The sequence below is a fragment of the Cibotium barometz genome, chromosome 15 (genome assembly GCF_041138505.1).
Source record: "Cibotium barometz isolate CiBa-2024 chromosome 15, ASM4113850v1, whole genome shotgun sequence".
Taxonomy (NCBI): Eukaryota; Viridiplantae; Streptophyta; class Polypodiopsida; order Cyatheales; family Cibotiaceae; genus Cibotium; species Cibotium barometz.
In genome coordinates, this window is record NC_141060.1 from 40,102,399 (window position 1) to 40,107,387 (window position 4,989).

The following is a 4,989-nucleotide window of genomic DNA, read 5'->3' on the forward strand; positions in this document are numbered from 1 at the left end:
TATGCTAAAATACTTAGCACAATTTAAGACCACTTGTTTGGTGGTTGTTAACGGATTTCCAGAGAGTTCTCAATGTTGGATCATCAGTTTGAACAGAATTCATGAATTATACCCAACATGTTTGTGCCGTAACATCCTGTCCGGCCTCCCCTTTGGGAATCCACAAGGTCTGAAACGCCCGATGACCCTGACACGTGCCGGTCGGTTTGTGAAACCGCGCGGTTCGGGAAATTAGGGTTCGCATTTATATTCACACAATTTGCCCTTTGTAGGTTATTTTGCGGTACACGGCTTTTCATCATCATCTTCCCGTGCAGAGCTTGCAAACCCTAACCTGCAGCAGGTTTCGGTCGCCCACTCGGTTCTTCCTGGTACGATTTCTCCGCAATTTTTTGCTTTGTTTCTATGCATGACGGCTTCTGTCTGTAAGATTTTATGTCTCTGCCATGCTTTTTGTGATTTTGAGCGTATTGTCTTTGTTTAGTTTTGTCCCTACGTTCTGCCCTTTCCATTGCCTGTTCGCGGCCATGTTGCTTTAATCGCGGTTCAGAGAGACGATTAGGGATAAAGCTTGGTCTACGTCAATGAATACTGGCGATTAGAGAGATGATTAGTAATATTTGCTTGGCGATGCTGTTTTGATTAAGGATCACTCTCGAAATAGAGAGATGATAAGCATTCATTTTACCATCTTGTCTCGATGAAGGATCGTTGTTGGCGGTTCAGATAGGCGATCAGGATAAACTTCGTTTCCCTGTCCAAAGAATATTTTAGGGTTAGATAACTCTCTCGGAAGTTAATAGATTGTCATCGGTCATGTTGGTTATTTGAGGCATGTGAAGATGTATATCTGGCTTGATTTGGCGGGGCTCATCTGATTCCGGGCCCTCTGCCAGCCGCCAGGAGGTCAGAGGTCCTGGAGTATACTCCCAGGCAGCCAATCTATCCTTTTGACAGTTTCCAAAAGAATGCGGCAGGTCACGTGGTTTGTTATTGGTAAGACAATGAGGTTTTTGGGACAATCCTTTCTAACAGTTTGCGGGACAATGTTTCTGTTTACAGATTGTATCATGCCCTTATTGAATTGCTTTGAATAGATCATGGTTAATTGGTTAGCATGACATGCCTAGATTGTCTGCCATTTGCTCAACTTTCTGTATGAATAGCAAGTTGCTTTCTGAGTGAAAAATTATTGTCTATAGAGCTGATTTGAATCTTATGACTACTTAGAGGAAGGCCCTTGGGAGGTCTTTCTTATTAGGTAAATAATGTGGTGGAGTTGCACATTTCTAGCCATCCATACATTCATAGATGAGTCAATGATTCATTGATCATGAAACCTTGGGTGGGCCATTTGGATGATGAAGCCCTATTCACAATTAACTCTTGGATAATCGTTTTACTTATCAACTTCTTGCTCAATGCAAGATTTCATGGTGATGACTCCCTTCATGAGTCTTCATGTGTATACTCCATGTTAATGAGTATAATCCCCTCTCTCATAACTGTTGTGTGTAATGTTCTTTTCATGTTGTGATAAAGGTGGTGTGTGACTGCACTGAACCAAACCTGTTTACTTTTTTGTTTCTTTTTCTAAGATCTGTTTACTTTCTACGATCTTAGTGACTGTGGAATGTTCCTCTGTTGTTTTGCAACAGTGCCACGTGCAACAACTTTGGGGCATCCATTGTCATGTGCAAAGAGTCACAGACGGTCTGCATGCAGCGGAGGTTGATTCTGAATTTTTGTTGTATGCATCCGTGGTTTCCTAACTTTGAGAGTGAGGTGTGTCCATGCACATGCTCTGTTTCCTATCATTATAACTGGAGCACCTTTTACCGTCGGTCTGGACGGCAAGAAATTCATCTCTTCTTACCAGACGAAGGGCCTTTTTGAGTTTGTATAAGTGCCAGTGCTCCTTTTGAAATGGCTCTTCAGAACATCGGGGCCAGCAACCGTGATGATGCCTTCTACAGGTATAAAATGCCTAAGCTGATCACTAAGATTGAAGGCAGAGGAAATGGAATCAAGACCAATCTTGTGAACATGATCGATGTTGCAAAGGCCTTGGCTAGGGCTCCAGCCTACACTACTAAGTACTTTGGATGTGAACTTGGTGCACAGTCAAAATTTGATGAGAAAGCTGGCACTGCTATTGTGAATGGAGCACATGATACAGCAAAACTTGCAGGGCTTTTGGAAAATTTCATTAAGAAATATGTTCAGTGTTATGGATGTGGGAACCCAGAGACAGAGATAGTCGTCACAAAAAGTCAGCTTATAACGTTGAAGTGTGCTGCTTGTGGATTTGTATCTGATGTTGACATGAGAGACAAGCTGACTACCTTTATCCTGAAGAATCCTCCAGAGCAGAAGAAAAAGAATGACAAGAAAGGGATGAGGAGAGCTGAAAAAGAACGCCTGAAGGAAGGCGAGGCAGTGGATGAGGAGATGAAAAAAGGGAAAAAGGAAACAAAGAAAAAGAAGGGCCATGAAGAGAATGGCCATGGTCATGTTTCCAAGAAAAAGGCATCTGGTTCTGATGGGGAGGAGCACTCTCCTACAGCCAGTCAAGTAGATGACACTGAGGATGTTGCTGAAGAAGATGATGTGCAGTGGCAAACAGATACCTCTTTTACTGCAGCACAGCAGCGTATCAAGGAACAGCTTACTGCTGCTACAAGTGAGATGGTAATGTTGAATACCATCACTGAAGATTGTGAAGGTGCCACAAAGGCCAGAGATGTGATCCGGGCATCAAAGAAAACTCCTGTCAAGAATTTGAAGTCAGAAAGTGAAGTTGCAATACCAGCCAAGGAGCCTGACTCTTATGAAGATCTCGTGGAGGATTTCAAGAAGTGTTTGGAGGATGGCTTCAACGCTAAACAGCTGGCTGCCCATCTGCATATCATCCGGCCTCAAACTTCTGAGCAGGAAGCCATGAATGCTTATTTTGAAGCCTTGTTTGGTGGGATTCACAAGGGCCTAGCCAAGGACATAGGGAAGAAGAAACTCTTTCTCTCTGAGGCAATGATGGATGAGCACAGTCAGGCACTCCTACTTGGGGCTGTAGAGGCGTACTGTTGCTCTGGACCTCTTGAAGTGCGTAAAGAAGTTGCTCTAGTGCTAAAGACGCTGTATGACCTGGATATTATAGAGGAGGATGTGATTGTAGCTTGGTATGAAACTGTTTCAGGTGGTGGTCAGGTGAAGAAGCTTGCCAAGCCATTTGTTGAGTGGCTTCAGAATGCTGAATCAGAGGATGATTCATCTGTAGAATGATGATATGTAATTGCTACTGGTCAATGGCCTTTGGGGTGTCTTAGAAAGTAGTCGAGTACTAGGATATTAGGGTATTTCTAGGTCTGCTAGTGTAGAAGTGTGTCTGGATCAGAGAACAAGTATAAAGTTGTACTTGAGTGAACTTAGCAGTTCTGTGTTGGTATGATCGTGCTTAGTTTTGATGGCAGAGCTGAAATGGCATCATGTTCAATAGTCACTGTGTCTTCATGCTATATTATAACTGCATGTCTGTTACTGCCATGTAATAGTGACTAGCCTCTGGCTTTTCAAGCTTTTGTATACTGTATTGGATAGCTTTGTTTCAACTAAAGTTTACTTGAATGGGTACTTGTGAGCTTATGCTTAGTGCATGTTTAGCTTTAAATTTGTTTTACTATCAATGACAGCAAATTAGCACAAACATGGAAGCACAAATTTTCATTCCCTGTTACTTTTGGAATCCTCTACAACTCTGTTGAGAGAATTTCCTGTTGCTGTTGGTATTCTTTACGACTCTGTTTATTCTGTAGTCTTTGAGGGAGCTTCATTTTTCTCAAAGCAACTAACATTTGGAGAATGATGGAGTGTTTGTCGTGCTTAGATATGCTGCTACGTCTACTGTTACAATTATGTGGCTTCAAAATTGTCATGTAACAGGCAATTGACCATTTTTTGGTATCAAGGCTGTTGTTTGGAGGTGGAGATTTGACTTTATTTTGCCTTCAAGATTGCTGAGAGTCAGAGGTGCAGGTTATTTTTTATGTGAGAATATTGTCAGCTATCTACTTGAGAGTGTTTGATTTTCCATGCCTACAAATTGCATTCAAATCTATGTGATAAAACTCTCTTCATGTTTACCTAGCATTCTGTGTAGGAGTGGTTTGTACATGCCATGTTTTTCATTTACAGATTTGACATGTCATGGGCCGCGTTATCTACAGTTATGCAAGGCAATGACGAATCTAGTTTGTTCGTCAGGGATTTTGATGGAATGCTGAATATGATTTTTTCTATTGCTGAAGGCTTAAGTATGGCTGGCTCCAGTCTTCTGCCTGGATCATCATACTACCCTTTCATGAAAGACGCCTGATAGCCGAAGGCCCATGCTACTGCCAAGCAGCAGGCAGTTGACCATAGCCTATCAAAGCCAAACATCGATGGGCAGTTGTGCCTGTCCATGTTATGGGCAGGGAAATGGCCACACTTGGTTGTTGACTGAGTTTACTACCCCTTCATGAAAGATGCTTGATAGCAGAGGGCCCATGCTACTGCCAAGCAGGCAGTTGACCATAGCCTATCAAAGCCAAACATGGATGGGCAGTTGTGCCTGTCCATGTCATGGGCGGGGAAATGGCCACCACGTGGTTGTTGACTGAGCTCTCATCTTAAATGTGCATTTCACTCTGCTACTATCATTGAGGCAGTGGAGGGAATTGAACATCACGATGTTACCATATCTTAATTGTTGAATTGAAAGTTACAATCTCGTCCAAATAATGTTTTGAACAGATGTGTTTAATGTACTTGCATACTCTTGGGAGTAAGGGGACTCGGCTTTAATTTGTATAGGGTTTTCTACGTTTTATCTATCATCACTTTTCACAAAAGCTCTTCACACATTGGAGGACTAGCTGGAAAGACGAAGTACTATTTGTAAGTTTTGGAAGGCTAGAAACATTGCTGCACTCCTAACCACCCATCCCAACT

At 42.4% G+C, this 4,989-nt stretch overlaps 1 pseudogene across 1 annotated transcript; it reads left to right on the forward strand.

Moving 5' to 3' along the window:
* The first annotated feature begins 220 nt into the window (after nt 1-220).
* On the forward strand, nt 221-3,667 carry LOC147631295 (putative eukaryotic translation initiation factor 5-2 pseudogene; annotated as a pseudogene). The gene is made up of 2 exons (XR_015267557.1): nt 221-371; nt 1,659-3,667. The product of XR_015267557.1 is annotated as a putative eukaryotic translation initiation factor 5-2 pseudogene (transcript).
* The last annotated feature ends 1,322 nt before the right edge of the window (nt 3,668-4,989 follow it).